This window comes from Schistocerca gregaria, chromosome 8 (assembly GCF_023897955.1).
Source record: "Schistocerca gregaria isolate iqSchGreg1 chromosome 8, iqSchGreg1.2, whole genome shotgun sequence".
Lineage (NCBI taxonomy): Eukaryota > Metazoa > Arthropoda > Insecta > Orthoptera > Acrididae > Schistocerca > Schistocerca gregaria.
The window spans coordinates 412,913,126-412,934,146 of NC_064927.1; positions in this window are offsets into that span (position 1 = coordinate 412,913,126).

Here is a 21,021-nt window from a genome sequence, read left to right on the forward strand (position 1 = left end):
GCCAGAAAAATGTATACATATTTTAAGGAACGAAAAGTATTACTTATATATTTAATTTACAGTTAATAATTGATACACATATAGTACAATCTTCAGTATAGCACATGGTTACTTTAAATGTCCAAAATCTTCACCGTTCGCAGCTATACACATAACAGAACGACGAGCGGTCGCCACAACTACGTTTGTCAGTGGCACAGTGGAGATCGCTGCCCATGTCGCTGTAATCTCCTGGCCAAGTTCCTCCAGCGTGCGTGGCTTACGTCGGTAGACGTTATCTTTCACAGTTCCCCAAAAGTAAAAGTCCATAGGCGTTAGATCTGGTAACCGTGATGGAATTTAATGGGCCCTCTTCGTCCAATCCAATGCCCTGGAAAACTGGCATCCAGGAAAGCTCGTACGGCTGTGTGGCGCCCCGTCCTGTTGGTAGAAGACCTCTTCATCAGCTCCATAAAGCTCACGTATACCTGGCAAAACTGATGTGCGCAATATTTCCGGGTACACTTCTTCAGTGACAGTAGTATCAAAGCAAAAGGGCCCTATTAAGCCCCTAGAGGATAGTCCACGCCACAACTGAACCCTTGGTAGATTGACCTCTTTATCCACAAAAACATGCGGATTTTACGGTGGCCAGTACACACTGTTATGCAGATTCACGGTTCCAATAAGTTTAAATTGTGCCTCGCCACTCCACACTACCTTCGCCACAAATTGTTCGTCATCAATCACCATTTGCTGATACCATTCGCAAAATTGCATTGGGCCGTCAGGATCGTCATCATTATTCGCGTGTAGTAATCGTGGAAAGTAAACTTTGCACTTTGAAGCTTTCAGAATTCTTTCTACACTTGTACTGTAAACCCCCACTTCACGTGGACATTGAGTAGCGGACTTCTGTGGGCAATTAACAAAGCGACTAGGACATGAGATCTGACGAAGCAAGACTTGTAGCTGTAGGCTGTCTTCGTGATCTTCCTTTGTGAATATCACAAATCGTTCGAAGCAATTCAAATTTTTCAATGATGCGTTTAATAGGCGGTTTGGTGGTTCTGTTCCAAAATCCCGCCTCCACTGACGTTGCATTTCATCCGCATTATCAAACTTGAAAAACCACTTCACAATACATTTTAGTTGCTCAGATGTCAAGCGTGCCCAGCCATCTAGTTTTCTCAGCATCTCAGCACCGAAAAGAAAATTCTAACATCTGTTGAGCCAAAGAGCGTACTACAACACACTCATAACTCAAATCAAACGACAATATCGATATCTCGACAGAGCCTGAAAAAGAGTGTATACATTTTTCTGGCGGACTCTGTGGGTAATCTGCATGATTTATTCAGCAAACACAGTCGTGGTCGCGGTAAGTTGTTGCTTATTATTTGTGGGTGACCAGTTTCTATCAGCCGCAGAGATTATCGTCAGATCTGTCAGGCCCATCAGTGCTGTCTTGCATTGTTCTCAACGCCAGCACAGACGGGCCTGCTCCGCGCCAGGGATCCCCGCTATCACTAAGGATTGTACGTAGTTCTGATGATGATCTCTGCAGCAGATCGGAACCGGTCATCCACAAACAAAAAGTAACAACTTACCGCGACCACGGCTGTGTGTGCTGAGGAAATTAGATCGCTGTTTCCTTCAACAATATTCCAAAAATTTTAATCTGTATCACTCATGTCAACCTACAAAAATTAATTTATGCACATTTCGTGATCTTTTCAATCCATAATAAGTATTTTTGAAACAGGAAAGAGAAAACGAAGTATATAGCATATCCAGAAAAAAAACATCCAAGAAGATATAATAATACTAAGAAGAAGGGAGATAATAATGGAGTTGTTGAACAAAGATGAAATTGGTCGATATTTATAATCTTAAATGCTGCTACCTGGCGGACACAACGACAAACTTGTCGCTCTGAGCCGCCATTACATTAATATTGTCTGCGCTGTTGATGCTGATACAGTTAGTTATTTAGTTAGTTACGTGTTCCATTGATCAATAGCACGGAAATGATCAATAGCACGGAAAACCGTATGATGTGGAACGTGTCAAATGCACAAGAAATGCGCACAGGAAACAAGTTTTTTTGTTTACATTATAGTGTTATACCTAAATATTACTATTATATATTCCATTCCCTTAGATGGCACAAAATGCATATATTATATCTCCAGATTTATTTACTCACATTCAAGAATTCATTTATGGTATGAAAGGAGTTGTCAAGGAGGTATGATTTCAATTTGTTTTTGAAACTATTACTGCTGTCTGTCAGACATTTTATTTCATCTGGTATTTTATCAAAAAGTTTTATAGATACATATTTTACCCCTTTGTGTGCCAAAGATAGGTTAAGTAAAGGTTAGTGTAGGCCTTTCTTTTTTCTGATATTGTAATCATGAATGTCGCTGTTGATTTTCAACTGGTCCATGTTGTTGAGAAAAAAAATTCATTATGAGTAAATGTACTGTGAAGTAGTTGTAAGAATTCCTAACCTTTTAAACAGATGCCTACAAGATGTGCGACTATGAACCCCACACATTATTCTAACTACTTTCTTTTGAGCAGTGAATACCGTTTGCCTAAGTGTTGAATTGCCACAGAACGTTATTCCGTATGACATCAGAGAGTGGAAGTATGCAAAGTATGTTAGCTTACTAATTTTTACATCCTCAAAATTGGCAATTATTCTGATTGCAAAAGTTGCTGAACCTAGTCGACTTAGGAGATCCAAAATATTAATTTCCAATTAAGATTCTTATCTATATGCACACCCAAAAACGTAGTATGCTCTACTCTGGCTACTGACTTCTTTTGATGTGTTATGTTTATTGAAGGAATTATACTTTTTTGCAGCAGAAAATTGGATGACCTGTGTTTTTTCAAAGTTCAGAGCAAGGCCATTGGCAGAAAACAAATTAATAACTTTTCCAAAGACCTTATTTGTATCATTTTCTATTGAAAATTAGTTAGAAATATTTTTGTGTTTCTTCGAGAGTGTGAACTTTACTAAGCTGCCAATTGCGTATTATTGCCGAGTTTAAGTTATATCTCTTTGTAGGACATGTTTGTGCGCTATAAAATGGCACTTTTATGTTCTATTTTCGTCAAAGATTGTGTTTCACGTTCGTACTGCTGAATCTTCAAGCCAGGAGCCTCACGCAGATTCGAACATTAAAAACTGACAGTACTTATTCTACGCATATGGGTAGATTACTGCTATGTAAATATCTGCAGGTATTCTACACACGTTCTTTTCTAAAATATCACGATAATGTGTATAATCGAAATCACGAAATGCAGTAGGAAAAACTTGGCCAAAAGTTTGGGACAGTCACATATCGTGTTGGGCATTGTTGCCCAAATGAACATAATAGCCATATCAACCTATGCTATACATACAGTACTAAGATATATACTTAAGTACATGTACATTTATATAACAAAATAAGTGAAATACCATTGAACATATAGCTAGAATTATTGAATTACTTTGAGAGAATATTTAAAAGCAGAATTTCTGCGAGAAATTGTGCCAGACCAACAACTCACGTAACAGTCATGCATATAGTCACCCTATCATCGCATCGCCGCCAGAATCCACTACCTAAAAAAATTAGTACACTCTTGTAGAGGTTTCGCATTAACTCAAGATGTATTGCTGCAACAGTGAATGTGGAGTACGTTTGTAGACTTAGAGAAAGCTTTTGACAATGTTGATTGGAATACTCTCTTTCAGATTCTGAAGGCGGCAGGGAGCGAATGGCTATTTACAGTTTGTACAGAAACCAGATGGCATTTATAAGAGACGAGCAGCATGAAAGGGAGGCAGTGGTTGGAAAGGGAGTGAGACAGGGTTGCAGCCTATCTCCGATGTTATTCAATCTGTATATTGAGGAAGCAGTAAAGGAAACGAAATAAAATTCGGGTAGTAATTAAAATCCATGGAGAAGAAATAAAAACTTTGAGGTCATTGTAATTCTGTTAGAGATATCGAAGGAGGTGGAAGAGCAGTTGAATGGAACGGACAGTGTCTTGAAAGGTGGATACAAGATGAACATCAACAAAAGCAAAACGAGGATAATGGAATGTACTCGAATTAAATCAGGTTGTGCTGAGGGATTTCGAGTAGGAAATGAGACGCTTAATGTAGTAGAAGAGTCATGTTGTCTGGAGAGCAAAATAACTGATGATGGTCGAAGTAGAGAGGATATAAAAAATAGACTGGCAGTGACAAGGAAAGTGTTTCTGAGGAAGAGAAATTTATTAATATCGATTATAGATATAAGTGTCAGGAAGTCTTTGCTGAAAGTATTTGTATGCGATAAATAGTTTAGGCAAGAATAGTTTAGAAGCTTTTGAATGCTGAAGATTAGCTGGGCAGATCACGTAACTAATAAGGAGGTACTGAATAGAACTGGGGAGAAGAGGAATTTGTGGCACAACTTGATTAGAAGAAGGGATCGGTTAGTAGGACGTGTTTTGAGGCATCAAGGGATCACCAATTTAGTATTGGAGGGCAGCGTGGAGGGTAAAAATCGTAGAGGGAGACCAAAAGATGAAGGTAGGTACTTGGAGATGAAGAATCTTGTACAGGATATGGTATCATGGAGAGCTGCATCAAACCAGTCTCTGGACTGAAGACCACAACAACAATAACAACAACAATTCAAGTTATGCTGAGCTATCAGGTATCGACCGATGTTGAAACACCCGTATTAGTACGTAGTGTAGTCTCGACGGGCACAATGCAGGTGCTGATTCTGGCATCCAGTCGATCGTACAAATGGCGAATACTGTCCTGGGATACTTTACGCCACGCCTGCTCCGCCTGTTCACGTAGTTCTGTAAGATTTGTTGGCTGACAGGTCGCTCAAGTCACTTCTCGTCTCATCATATCCCATTGGAGACAAGTCCGGAGACCGTGCTGGCACGAGAAGTTACTGTACGTCTTGCAGAGCACGCTGAGTTTCACAGGCAGTGTGTGGGCGAGCATTATCCTATTGGAACAGAACATCACGTTCCTGTTGCAAGAACGGCAAAAAAAAAAAAAAAAAAAAAACGGCCAAACAACATTACGCGCGCACCGAGCTCTGGTTAGCTTCACTTCTGGAAACACCAAAGGTGAACGAGGGTTTCAGCGTATCGCACCCTAGACCACATGGCTTGGGTTAGGGCAAGTGTGTCTCAGATGAAAGCGCTCTATTAGACAGTGCTCATCAGGTTTACGTCGTACGTGCAAACGACCGTCACTTACGAGCAGGCAGAATCTGCTTTCATCACTGAAGACCACGGCGCGCCATTTTATCTTATCCTCTGACGGCATCAGTCGAGCTGTGCACTTCGATGCTGTGGCGTGAGTGGAAGACGGGCTAAAGGTGTGCGTGCCCGTAGTCACCACTGCCAACACCAGATACCCAACAGTTAGTTTTGATATGTCTTATCTGTGCTGTGGTATCTGCACGATCTGCCACTGCCGCCGTGGTGGGTGTCCGTGTTGCGTGGACGTCCAGAACCTCGTCTGTGGGTGTGTAAATGTTCACGTTACAACCGTCACAACACGTCCAACTTGTGTGGTAATTCTCTGAAACGACCACTCTCGCATCCGGAAGGACACAATTTGACGTTTTTTCAAACACGCTCGGTTGGCTGTAGGAACCACGAGTGCGTCTCCATAGCATGCTTGCCTGCTTGCTTCACGGATCAAAATCGACTTCGTCTTTGTAGGTACCCGAAATTGTCCCCCCCCCCCCCCCCGGCAGTGACTATACGCCGGCCGGTGTGGCCGAGCGGTCCTAAGTGCTACAGCCTGGAACCACGCGACCACTACGGTCGCAAGTTCGAATCCTGCGTCGGGTGTGGATGTGTGTGATGTCCTTAGGTTAGTTAGGTTTAAGTAGTTCTAAGTTCTAGGGCACATCTACGTTTCTAGCATTTGTAGACTTAGAGAAAGCTTTTGACAATGTTGACTGGAATACTCTCTTTCAAATTCTAAAGCAGGCAGGGGTAAAATACAGGGAGCGAAAGAGCGAAAGGCTATTTACAATTTGTACAGAAACCAGAATGCAGTTATAAGAGTCGAGGGACCTGAAAGGTAAGCAGTGGTTGGGAAGGGAGCAAGACAGGGTTGTAGTCTCTCCCCGATGTTATTCAATCTGTATATTGAGCAAGCAGTAAAGGAAACAAAAGAAAAATTTGGAGTAGGTATTAAAATCCATGGAGAAGAAATAAAAACTTTGAGGTTCGCCGATGACATTGTAATTCTGTCAGAGACAGCAAAGGACCTGGAACAGCAGTTCAACGGAATGGAGAGTGTCTTGAAAGGAGGGTATAAGATGAACATCAACAAAAGCAAAACGAGGATAATGGAATGTATTCGAATTAAGTCGGGTGATGCTGAGGGAATTAGATTAGGAAATGAGGCACTTAAAGTAGTAAAGGAGTTTTGCTATTTGGGGAGCAAAATAACTGATGATGGTCGAATTAGAGAGGATATAAAATGTAGACTGGCAATGGCAAGGAAAGCGTTTCTGAAGAAGAGAAATTTGTTAATGTCGAGTATAGATTTAAGTGTCAGGTAGTCATTACTGAAAGTATTTGTATGGAGTGTAGCTATGTATGGAAGTGAAACATGGACGATAAATAGTTTGGACAAGAAGAGAATAGAAGCTTTTGAAATGCGGTGCTACAGAAGAATGCTGAAGATTAGATGGGTAGATCACATAACTAATGAGGAAGTATTAAATAGGAATGGGGAGAAGAGAAGTTTGTGGCACAACTTGACCAGAAGAAGGGATCGGTTGGTAGGACATGTTCTGAGGCATCAAGGGATCACCAATTTAGTATTGGAGGGCAGCGTAGAAGGTAAGAATCGTAGAGGGAGACCAAGAGATGACTACACTATGCAGATTCAGGAGGATGTGGGTTGCAGTGGGTTTTGGGAGATGAAGAAGCTTGCACAGGATAGAGTAACATGGAGAGCTGCATCAAACCAGTCTCTGGACTGAAGACCACAACAACAACTCCAAGTTCTAGGGGACTGATGACCTCAGAAGTTAAGTCCCATAGTGCTCAGAGCCGAGCCGAGTGGCTATACAACAAATTAATGGTATCTCATGAGTCTACGTTGACGTTTTCAAGGCAAAAGAGCCGAAGCTGTGAAAATTAACGTGGTACAAGCAGGAAGACCGGCAGATAAACTAACAAAAGCATGTCGAAACATCGCAGGCATCTCTCTGAGACTGGCAATGAAGTAGTCTAGAGATGTTTACACTTACAATTTAGGTAAAAGAGAAAAGGGGAGGGCGTCTTTAAACATTTAAAGGTGGGGGGGGGGGGGGTGGGGGTTAGGACGACAAAAGGGCCGACTTGGAGCAGGAGAGGCACCACAGGACATTTTAATTTCCACTGTCTATACTTTTACAAATAAATTCATAGGACTTTGAACCATGACCAGGAAGGATTCAGGATTCATACTCACAGCAGTAGAAGTTCAAAAACATAACAAAATAATTTCACCATTTTTTCTCTTACTAATGGCTGCATTTGTTGGTATATGTATACTTTTCTTCATAAGTAAGAGAGATTTTTCGATGGATTTTGCGCAGCATACAAACCGTACTTACAGGCTTATGAAGCTCTAGAATTTATTTAATTTATGAAAAAATAAATGGACTGCTACATTTTCAACTTCATGTTTAGAAAGAACTCAAATGTTATAGTTAATTATCTGAAATTTTACCACAGTTTTTAATAGATATGGAGATTCTAAAGTTTTGCTTTAATGAGTTTGTGTTTAATAAGTACATCAAGTTTAAAGGCACAGGATATTTATTTTGGACGTTATATGTACCTAAGTAGAGAAATTTTTCTTTTACGGAAAATGGCCGTTAAAGTTTCTGCTTGTATTTGGCATTCCTTTAGAACTCTCCAGCATCATAAACATGGTTTTTTTATTCATTTTATAAATCAGCTTTCTTCCTTTTCACATTCCTATGATGGACTCTTCTTAATTTTATTACTTCAAACTTGACTTGTACCCTTTCACTACGCGCTGTATATCTATCTCATACAAAGCTTTGATGCAGTTCACTCCTGGCTTAGTTCCCATTTTCTCTAAACCTTTTTTCCTGCTTTGCATGCCATCATTAAAACACCAATAGCAAGTGCATTTCTTCTCACAAAAATTGGCAATATTTCCCATACACCTTAGTTAAAACTTTCCTTTGGGTTTTGGGTACTGTCATGAAGACGTTTCTTCAATAAGTTTTCATTTGCAAGGTCCCTGAATATAGGTCTGATGGCTACCATTCAAGCAAATGGTAGAGAATTCCTGTGATGGTATTCTTCACTTATGTACTACAGAAGAACGCTGTGTAAAGCGGTGTGGCGCTGCGTCTTGGTACACTTAAGACCAAATAATGTGCCTTATAATCTCTCAAATATATGTGATTTATACACAAAATTCTTCAGGAAGACATGCGCTACAAAATAAGCATATACATGAAAAATCGAATCTTTTTTTTAAAAAGCTTTTGACGTCCTAGCCCCCTTAAAACTATAAGGCCCAAATCCTCCACTGTGCAGGGGGGGGGGGGAGGGGGAGTGGGGGGGGGTATGTTAGAAGAACGTCTCGTCAGCAGGCTAGCAAGTAAGGAGTGATACGAAGTCACAGACGCGGCGAGCTGGGGCTGGTTGTTGTTCCGTAACGGGGTTAACCGCCCGGGATCGCAGACCGAGTAACCCTCATGGTTATTGAGAAGGATCGTGCGGCCACGATCAGCGGAAAGCCTTTCTCTGGCTAGCATTCACCTCTACGTCATCTGTTTTTACCGGGAATGTGGATGTATTAATTCACCTGCCTCGTAGTCAAGACTATGTAGCACTGGTGAGCTATTCTGGCATTCGTGTAATGTTGTACTGTAGTTTGCACGTGCTCGCAGAGAGGTGACTCGAGTTTAGAGTCACGGCGAAACCTGGGGTGCATATCAATCTAGGTATACTGCTATATAAAAACAAGTCATTGTCTAACGTTGTTACCAAAAAATGTCGATAAGTTCTTGGCCGATTTCTAACGAACATTTAGTCGGCATGTCACGTGTTCGTCTGTACGATCGATGGAGCAACATGTAAGAGTTTGAAGTAAGTCGACCAAGGAGTATCCGAGATTTTTTGATAACAACGTTTCCAATATATAAAACATAGCCTATGTCTGTCCTAATGTTCATAAGAGCATCATACAAAAATTTGGAGTAAATCGGTCAAAAACACTTTTCCCCCATATATGTAGGGTGACAACTATTGAACTATGTGAAACAAAATCGTCGTAACTTCTGAGCGGTTTGAGTTAGGACTTTCAATCTGGTCTGATCGCCACGGGGCATAATGGGAATTACTATGGTTTGATTTAGCGACAAAGCCCACTTTAATTCGGATAGGTTCGTCAATAAGCAATATCCGCTCATTTGGGGTACTGAGATTCCGCATTTCGCGATCGAGAAGTCTCTTCACCGTCAACGGGTGACTGTGTGAACTGCAATGTCCAGCTACGGAATAGTCGGTGCGATATTCCTTGATGGCACGGTGATTGTCGAATGGTATGCAAAAAGGCTTGGGAAGATAATTTCATCCCCGTTAGCCAAAGTGACCCTGATTTCGACAAGATGTGGTTCGTGCAAGACGGGGCTCGACCCCATCGAAGCAGGAGAGTGATGTCCTCGAGGAGCACTTTGGGGACCGCATTCTGGCTATGGGGTACCCAGAGGCCACTGGCAGAGGCCTCGATTTTCCGCCAAATTATCTGGATCTGAACACATGCAACTCCTTTTTCTTGGGCTATATTAAAGAGAAGGTGTACACCAATAACCCCGAAACTATTGCTGAGCTGAAAACAGCCATTCAGGAGGTCAGCAGATCTTCGCTATTCATCTGCACCACATCATCGCCACTGACGTCAGGCATATCGAACATGTCATAACGTAAACCAGAATATTTGTAGTGACTTTTACATGTTCAATAAAGTGTGTGCACACCGTAGTATGTAACAAATTTACGTTTTTTCGTCGTTAGCAAATATCTCGGAAAGTTCTTTCCCGATTTGCTTCAAACTTTTGCACGTTACGCCAATACACACTCATTCAGATGCACATAGGACATGTTGTTTCCTTCTTTATATAAAACTGTGCTGTGAAGTGAAATTATCGGCTACGTTTTCTTTCTCGCAGTTGATTTTAACTGTGATAGCAGAGCATATGTTGTAGTCTTCAGTCCAGTTGCTGGTTTGATGCAACTCTCCATGCTACTCTATCCTGTGCAGGCTTCTTCATCTTCGAGTAACTACTGCAACCTACATCCTTCTGAATCTACTTATTGTGTTCATCTCTTGGTCTCCCTCTACGATTTTTACCCTCCACCTTCCCTCCAATACTAAACTATCTTCAGTACCTTGTTGCCTCACAACGTCTTCTACCAACCGATCCCTTCTTCTAGTCACGTTGTACCACATATTCCTCTTCTTCCTAATTCTGTTCAGTACCTCCTCATTAGTTACGTGACCTACCCATCTAATCTTCAGCATTCTTCTGTAGCACCACATTTCCAAAGCTTCAATTCTCATCTTTTCTAAACTATTTATCGTCCATGTTTCACTTCCATACATGGCCATATAAATACTTTCAGAAAGGTCTACCTGACACTTAAATCTATACTCGACATTAACAAATTTCTCTTCTTCAGAAACGCTTTCCTTGCCATTGCCAGTCTACATTTTATATCCTCTCTAATTCGACCATCATCAGTTATTTTGCTCCCCAAATAGCAAAACTCCTTTACTACTTTAAGTGCCTCATTTCCTAATCTAATTCCCTCAGCATCACCCGACTTAATTCGAATACATTCCATTATCCTCGTTTTGCTTTTGTTGATGTTCATCTTATACCCTCCTTTCAAGACACTCTCCATTCCGTTGAACTGCTGTTCCAGGTCCTTTGCTGTCTCTGACAGAATTACAATGTCGTCGGCAAACCCGAAAGTTTTTATTTCTTCTCCATGGATTTTAATATCTACTCCAAATTTTTCTTTTGTTTCCTTTACTGCTTGCTCAATATACCGAATGAATAACATCGGAGATCCCATATAAAATTTGGGTAAATGATTTCTCCCATATATTTTTTTCTGCTTATGTATAATCGCGAACGATAATTGTATACATCACAATGTCCTGTCGTGTTTTATTCCCCGCTGTCGGTTTTACAGAAAACAGAAAAATTATGTTTATGATTTATTGGCGTATGATTCGAATACTACTACGGAATCTGAATCGTGCAAAACCTTATAATACAGCCCATTCTCCGATTAAATATTGACTTAGCAGCTACTTTTATCACATAATGGGCAACTGGAGAGCTCGCTATCATACCCCACATACCAATGTTCCCATCCGACTTCCATACGCATTTTACGCATCTTCAGTACCCATACAAGGTTTCGTTTGGAAAACGAATAGGCGAGGCTCAAGGTCAGAGAAACGGAGAGGGGCAGTGAAGTAGATGGATATAGAGAGGAGGGAGGACCAGATGAAAGAGAGAGAATGGAGAAGGTGATAGACAATAACAGGGAGAGAGGGGTGGAGGGTGGAGGAGTTGAGGAAGGACACAGAGAGGGGAGATGAGGAAGTGGGAACAGAGAGGGAAGGGGGGCGAATGGGTTTGGGAAACATATCCAGTTCCCATAAATACTGCGAAATGTTGCCGTGTCTGCCTACAAGAACCACTAAATTAGCCGAAACTGTCAGTTTGCCTTAATGCAACACAAGCCGCGCGTATGGTAATCTTGCGTGTTTGACATTCCTGAAGTAACCTTTTGAATGTCAATCCAGGGCAATTATGACAACCTTCCTAGCGTTTCTATTCAGGTTTCATGGCGGTTGATACTACCAACTAAAAAACGTTCCTTTGTACTGTTTGGAGAATAAAGGGCATTTGACCTAATAACCGTAGCCTTAAGATCATGTAGCTTCTCATACTGGATACAAATTGATTATAACGTCTTGCTGGTTACAAAAGTTTATGTATCTCTTGAGCTGTAAAACTGCTGTGCAGTCTGAATCGCGTTGTGGCGGCATTATAGCGCCTTGTGCGGCGGGCTGAACACTCGTCCTACTAAGGGTTTTTGCTTTAAAATTTTCGCATATTGGTACTTTATTTTCTGTACATATAAAGCAATTGTACTATACTGGAGACTGAAGTTCTTTTTAATTGTATGTGAGTTATGTATCTAAAATACTACGTAAATTGTTTATTATATTAAATAACCTGCTGATGACCTTTCATATTTAAAAATATTTGTGTGTATAAATTGTTCATGTTGATGTAAATTTGACGATTTAAGATATATGCACGCTCAGCAATATTGTAAGAAATAGGTGTTACATAAAAGCCAGTGTGATTTCGTTTAAAACGAAAGTGGCTCTGGGGAGTGGAAAAGGTGGCAAGGGCGAATTAGCGCGATAAGTAGAGCAAGCGCTGGAAGTAAGTAACGCAGTCAGTAGGCAGCAGTGATTGAAGCAACAGCTTTGTGGAGCAGGATAAGCTTCGCCTGCAAGTTCGCACAAAATGCCTCGTATGAAGACTGCAGTCAGCTTACGGCATAGCTGCGAGTTGTTGGGCTCCTGTATGTGAAACTGGACGACGCCAGGAACAGAAATTGAGCCCATACTGCAGGATACTTGCAGGCCGTACTCTGGGTAGTGTAGCCGTCATAATTGTTCGCCACACCCAAGCATACAGACACCAGGTAAGAGTTTTATAGTAAATTTACTTTTGTACAGTACGAACGATTAATTTAACCCATGCTTTAATAACTATTCTTGAACTTTAAAGAAAGTGGTTCACCCTGTTATTTCAACGTACTCATACACCTATATAGGGTTTCTTCCTAGTGTTTCATTAATCCGAGTGTCCTATTTTACAAACTTACGAAGTGCCAAGTTAATATAAAGAGGCACCATTTAAATTGTTTTTGTGTTTTCTTAACAACTGCAAAGTGTTATAGTAAAAGTTTGCTTACGTAAAATTCAATCAGAGTGTAACTAAGTTACTAGAATCTGGTAAATGACTATACAGAGTTAGTTCAAAGAATGATAGTTTTTTGAAAGTAAATTGCAGTAAGAAAGAGGTTTTCTAGAAGTGAAATGTTCCGTATAAAAAGTGTGTGCTTCAGTACCTAAATATTTTAGTAGTCAAGTGTGTTTATTATAGAAAATGCTTTTCTATAGGTTCCACCTGGCCAATTTTTTTTAGCTTCCTTGAAGTTATCTACTGGGCTTTTTCTCTTTTAAAAACGTAATGTATAAGGGAGTAGTAGGCAAATAATTCCAATTTCTGTTTCATCATTGTTTACGTGGAGTGATATTTATTTGATGAAGTAACTTAAACAGTAGCAAGAAAGTAGGCAAAATTCATATTTGTGCTTTTCCAATACTTCACTGTTTCATTGCCTGGATAGACTGGCGACCATTAGTAAATGTTTTAAACCACTAAATTAACTTGGAACTGAGTTTTCCTATCTGAGGAATAATATTAATCATAGTGCCTTTGTATTTAACCGCTGTGTAAAATCCTATGAAAAGAATTGAATAGTCTTGTTTACTTATCCATTAGACAAAACACACCGTCAAATTCTGTAAAAAGGGTAACTCTAAGGATTAGCTTTTCCTATTAACAGGACTATCCTCCCATATTTGGAAACTAAACTAAATTTTAGTAAGACTGTTACACGTTGCTTTTCCCGTAATAGAACTTTTTGTTCTGTTGGGGTGTAGTATACGTGACAACATAGAACAGGTTTTTCTGTTATTTACGTAAAAGCATACTAAATTACAACAGTAGTGGTAGGGTTGTAGATTAAGCAACTTCAGGCAGGTATTTGCTTTGAAGTTAACGTTCTGAACTGTTCGCATTACATGATTATTGATACTGAAACACGAGACCTCGTGGAAGCATATTGGAATTTTCTTAAAGGCATTGAATACTGCAAGGGCCAGACGTCTGGTGGATGTTTAACGTCAATATCCAAACTGCTTTTTAATATTTAGATTATCTTCCCACTGCACCATCACTTAAGGTTTCAAGATGTTGTGACTTTGACTTCTAAGTGTGATTTCAAGATTATGGCAACGATTCCAGCAGACAGGAAACGAGTCCAGGTGCTACAGTACACAGCGTACAACACCACAAGAAGACCCATATCTTACCATCAGTGCCCGCAGACGGCCACGGAGTACTGCAGGTGGCCTTGCTCGGGACCTTACCGCAGCCATTGGAACAGTTGTCTCCAGACACACAGTCTACAGGCGACTGAACAGACATGGTTAATTCGCCCAGAGACCTGCAAGGTGCATTCCACTGACCCTGGTCACTGGAGAGCCCGTAAAACCTGGTGTCAAAAACACAGTACGTGGTCATTGGAGCAGTGGTCACAGGTTATGTTTACGGACGAGTCCAGGTATAGTCTGAACAGTGATTCTGCCGGGTTTTCATCTGGCGTGAACCAGGAACCAGACACCAAGCCCTTAATGTCCTTGAAAGGGAGGTCTATGGAGGTCGTGGTTTGATGGTGTGGAGTGGGATTATGATTGGTGCACGTGTACTCATGCATGTCTTTGACAGAGGAACTGTAACAGGTTAGGTGTATCGGGACGTCATTTTGCACCAGTACGTCCGTCTTTTCAGGGGTACAGTTGGTCCCACCTTCCATGGATGATTTCGCACGGCCCCACCGAGCTGCCATCGTGGAGGAGTACCTTAAAACAGAAGATATCAGGCGAATGGAGTGGCCTGCCTGTTCTCCAGGCCTAAGCCCCGTCGAGCACGTGTGGTATGTTCTCGGCCGACGTATCGCTGTACGGCTTCAAACCCCTACCACACTTCAGGACCTCCGACAGGCACTGGTGCAAGAATGGGAGGCTGTACCCCAGCAGCATCTCGACCACCTGATCCAGAGTATGCCAACCCGCTGTGCGACCTGTGAACGTGTGCATGGTGATCATATCTCATATTGATGTCGGGGTACATGCGCAGGAAACAGTGGCGTTTTGTAGCGCATGTGTTTCGGGACGGTTTTCTCAACGTATCACCAACACCGTGGACTTACAGGTCTGTGTCGTGTGAGTTCCCTATGTGCCTATGCTATTAGCGCCAGTTCTGTGTAGTGCCACGTTGTTTGGCACCACATTCTGCAATTATCCTTAATTTATGGGCATGAGTGTACATTAATTATTTTCTAATGTAGCGATTTCTTCCGTCAGTGTACGTGTCAAACATTAAAGGCCTGAGAACCTCCAATTGTCGACGACAAACGGCTACAAGGCAAGTTTTTACAGAGGATTAGTGGATTTGGTATTGTCCATTATTAGCAGGGGTCAGTACTTATGCCACTTCAAATAAATAAAGGGGTCGTCAGAGCGAAATTGTTGGTCTGTTGTAGCGACCTTCGCTGCAGTCATGGACTGTGCGGCTGGTCCCGGCGGAGGTTCGAGTCCTCCCTCGGGCATGGGTGTGTGTGTATTTTTCCTTAGGATAATTTAGGTTAAGTAGTGGTAAGCTTAGGGACTGATGACCTTAGTAGTTAAGTCCCATAAGATTTCATACACATTTGAACATTTTTTTGTAGCGACCTTAGGGGGTCCTCAAAAAGACGAACGGACATGTCTGGACCCTAAGTCTGCCACACTGCTGATCTACCAACTCCTCCTTAAGACACCGTCGGACGCCGCCACCCCCATCCCTCCTCTCCACTACCCGCCCGCTGCCGTCGTCCTGGGAATAAATCTCGAACTCGGCGCCCTCCATCCTCCTGTCGATTACACCCTAGAGACCTCGTCCCTCGCTCTCGCCTGTGCTGCCACTGTGTCTGAGGACGTTAAATAATGAGGAAGGGCTCGCTAGTCGGGGTGACACATCACCTACGAAGGCACGACAATAATGAAAATGGAGACGTTGGAGCAGTTACCCTTTTGAGTCAGTCACGTTAGCGCCAATTCACGAGCGGTGTCGCTTACATACTGTGTTCTTCACGAACTCGCCGCAAGCTTAAGAACCGAATAGTTTGGGTGTTGAGTGACATCAGCTACTGCAATTGAATGGAGCACATATACATGGTTGTTAGCCTATTTCTGGTGCAGAACGAAACGAAAGAGGCGCTTCAAAAATAATGAAATAAGCAGATAATCCTAATAACATAGTTCCGGAAATCAATAGTTTCCCTCATACGACGTACGCACAAATGCACTCATGCCAATGTTACTACGACACTGCCAATGTTTCAGATACAAGTTGCCACAGTCGACAGTGAACACAGTGTGTACATGTAGCATTTGAAGCCGGTGCTATGGCTCCACAAATACGTTTTCAAATGAGTAGTAGGCTGACACCCATTCCACGTACGTGTATGCTAATGGCAGTGCCGCCGTATGGTGAACACTACATGAGGGACGGTTGTTCCTACCTCATGTAAAAGAGTTCAGCGCCTGTCTGCACCCGACTTTACTGCACGGGTTGCCTTCTGCTAATGGACCCTTACACAGTCTGGGAAGTATTCACAGCTCCTCGACGAAGCTTGATTTGTTCAGTATTATAAACATCCACAACACACACGTTAGTTAATTAGTAACGTGTTCTATAATTCATTTGAACGACTCTTTTATCAAAATGATGTGGAACGAGTAACGAACAAATACTTATTTTTAGCCCTACTCATGAAACTACATTTAATTTACTTATTTATTGTTGTTTGCTACCTATTTTTAAGTAGAAATTCGTCACAAGAACAGGAGTTGTTCAGAATAAACCATTTTAAATTACATTTAATACTTTCTTTGCTACATCTACATCTAAACGTACATCAACGTGATTACTCTGCTATTAGCAATAAAGTGCCTGTCAGAGGGTTCAATGAACTAGCTTCAAGCCGTCTCTTTACCGGCGCACAGGAAAAACGAGCACTTAAATTTTTCTGTGCGAGCCCTGATTTCTCTTATTTTATCGTGACGATCATTTCTCCCAATGTGGGTGGGTGCCAATAGAACGTTTTGGCAATTGGCGGAGAAAATTGGTGACTGAAATTTTATTAGAACATCCTGTCAGAACGAAAAGCATCTCAGTTTTAGTGATTGCCACTCTAATTCACGTATCATGTCAGTGGCACTATCTCCCCTTTTTCGCGATAATACAAAGTGAGCTGCCCTTCTTTGCATTTTTTCGGTGTCATCTGTCAGTTCCATCTGATCCCACACCGCACAGCAGTACTCCAGAATAGGGCGGACAAGCGTGGTGTAAGCAGTCTCTTTAGTAGACCAGCTGCACCTTCTAAATGATCTACAATTAATCGCAGTCTTTGATTTGCTCTACTCACGACATTATCTACGTGGCCTTTCCAATTTAGGTTATTTGTAATTGTAATCCCCAAGTATTTAGTTGAATTTACAGCCTTCAGATATGCGTCACTTATCACGTTATCGAAATTTAGCGGATTTCTTCTGGTACTCATGTGAATAACTTCTCATTTATCTTTATTCAGGGTCAATTGCCAATTTTTCGCACCATACAGTAAATTATGTAAATCATTTTGCTATTCGTTTGGGTCATCTGACGACTTTACAAGACGTTAACGGACAGCATCATCTGCAAACAATCTACGAGGGCTTCTCAGATTGTCTCCAATGTCGTTGATATAGATCAGGAACAATAGAGGGCCTATAACACTTCCTTGGAGAGCGCTGGATATTACTTCCGTTTTACTCGGTGACTTTCGGTCTACTACGATCTGTGACTTTTGTGACATGAAATCACGAATCCAGTCTCACAACTGAGGCGATATTCCATAGACACGCAGTTTGTTTAGAAGACGCTTGTCAGGAACGGTGTCGAAAGCCTTTTGGAAATCTAAAAACATGAATTCAATTTGACATCACCTGTCGATAGCACTTATTACTTTACGAGTATAAGTAGCTAGTTGTGTTTCACAAGAACGATATTTTCTGAATCCGTGATGACTATGTGTCAATAAATCGTTTTCTTCGAGGTAATTTATAATGTTCGAACACAGTATACATTCCAAAAACCTACATCAAATCGACATTAGTGAAATGGGACTGTAATTCAGTAGATTACTACTACTTCCCTTTTTGGGTATTGGTGTGTTTTGAGCAATTTTCCAGTCTTTAGGTACGGATCTTTCAAAAATGGCTCTGAGCACTATGGGACTTGACTTCTGAGCTCATCAGTTCCCTAGAACTTGGAACTACTTAAACCTAACTAAACTAAGGACAACACACACATCCATGCCCGAGGCAGGTTTCGAACCTGCGACCGCAGCGGTCTCGCGGTTCCAAACTGTAGCGGCTAGTACCGCTCGGTCACCCCGGCCGGCGGATCTTTCTGTGAACGAGCGGTTGTACATAACTGCTAAATGTGGAGCTATTGCTTCAGCATACTCTGAAAGGAACCTGACTGGTATACAATATGGACTGGAGGCCTTGCCTTATAAGTGATTTAAGCTGCTTTGCTACACCGAGGATATTTACTTCTATGTTTCTCATCTTGGCAGTTGTTCTTGATTGAAGTTCAGGAATATTTACTTCGTCTTCTTTGGTGAGGGAGTTTCGGGAAACCATGTTTAATGACTCTGCTTTAGTGGCACTGTCATCAGTGACTTCACCGTTGTTATCGTGCAATGAAGGTATTGATTGCGTCTTGCCACTAGCGTGCTTTATGTATGACCAGAATCTCTTTGAGTTTCCTGCCACATTCCCAAACAGTGTTTCGTTGTGGAAATTATTGAAAGCTTTATAAATTATAGAGTGTAGCAATCAGTCGTCCTTTTTTCTGCTTATTATACTACGCAAATCAAGATTTCGGCTAGTGCCTAGCCAATATCAATGCACTATTTTCTAATCATGATGCTTGTTAGTTCCCTCGTCTTTGAATACTTGAAGTATTCAAATAACTGTGACTGACGCCCGAACAACAGGGAACTGACATGCATCGAGATTAGAAAATAGTGCATTGATAACGCCTAGGCACTAGCCGAAATCTGGATTTGCGTAATAAAACGAGCAGAATAAAAAGACGACTGATTGCTACGCACTGTAACTTATAAATTACATAACAGTCGCTGAGTGCACTCACTTTCCTAAAGGGAGGTAACCTGAATTAATTAAAGCATCTCGCATTGAAGTACGTGCTATATTTCGAACTTCTGCAAAACTATGGCAATTTTGGGGATTTTGCGTTCTTTTAAATTTGGAATTCTTTTTTCGTTGCTTCTGCAATAGCGATCTGACTCGTTTTGTGTATCACTGGGGGTCAGTACCCTCCATTATTAATTTATGTGGTATGTGTCTCTCAATTGATCAGATCAGATCTGAAGGAGTGTAGTCTGTATCTTGAAAAGGCTTTAAGAGAAAGTTTATCAGCTTTTTTAAATGTATGTACTTTGCCTTTCGGCCTGTCAGACATTTTATGTTACTGACCAAATTATCAAAAACTTATGAAACTCTTTTTTTTGAGCCACTGACAACTTAAACAGTGGATAATAAAGATCGTTTTTTCCTCTAGTGTTGCAGGTATGGTCATTACTGTTCTTCTGAAATTGCAGTGGATTATATATGACGAATTTCATTAGCGAGTATATGCATTGTGCTGGCATAGTTGAAATGCCAGCTCCTTGAAGCAGTATCTACATGACGCCCGTTGGAGAACACCACTTATTATTCTTACTGCTTGCCTTTCTGCAGTCTTTTTTTTCTAAGTGAACAGTTACCCCATCAAGCAATTTTGCAAGGCATTATTGGATGGAAATATCCAGAACACGTCAAGGGGTTGATTCGTTCGTTTCCAAGACTACTACTTATATGATGAGCAAACACAGCCGAACTTCACTGTTTGAGAAGCTCAGTATCATGCTTCTTCCAGTTAAAGTTTTCATAAAAATATACACTAAAAATTTAAAGCATTCTATCATATTTCTTAACTCCTGTTTATCTGCTACACCAACTGTTGGAATGATTCTAATTGTTATACAGAACTGAATGCAGTGCGGTTATTCAACATTTATGGAGCGTCAATTTTCAGAAAAGCACTTAATAATTCTGTAGAAAATATCATTTACCACATTCGTGTGTGTGTGTGTGCCTGTGTGTTTGAGTAGGAGGGGATCCAAAATTGAAACCTGCTGTGATTTCCTGCTAGTCACTAAAACTGTATGCCTTTCTCACATTGTCTCAATTATGCAGCACAAGTTTTGCCTTCTGTTTATTAAGTATGGTTCAAAGCACCTGTGCATAAAGCCGTCAATTCCATAATTCTAAGAGAATAAGATGATCTCCACCATCAAACCTCTTGAAAAGATCACAAAAAATACCAGCTGTCGATGTGTTTTACGGCTTGTATTATTTGAGTGGATGTTTGGGTTTAAGAGAACGCAGATGCTACGACTGAGGCGGTACAACAGTGGAGATTTACGTTTGTGCAGATGTAATTTGTAATAGAATCACACTTCCCACGTGGCCGACTTACTTGTCGTTTGTACCTCCATTTCTTGCAACACAAGGTAATCGACTATTTGGATTATGCTCCTTACGGTTAAAGGTTGCGTTTGTGATACATGAACGATGGATAGTACACCGGCATATTTTCCAGTGGCTGTTAGGGAATATGTAGTGTGTATTTTCGACAGCAAGTGTATCGGTCTTGGCTCGCAAATACCATGACCTACAAGGTATCACAACTTCAACCCATTAGAACTTTTTTGAGGATATATAATCGCTGTGATGTGTTTCAGCCCTGTTGATAAAGTCGATGAACGCAAGGGATGCACTGTGAAGAGCGCTCAACGTATTCGGAACAGGCCTGGAAGTTTTGAGCGTGTGCGTGTATCAGTGATATGACTTTCAGAAGCCTGCTTTCACGTTAACCACAGATAGGTCGAGCACCTGTTGTAATACATTTGTCGTCACGTGCATAT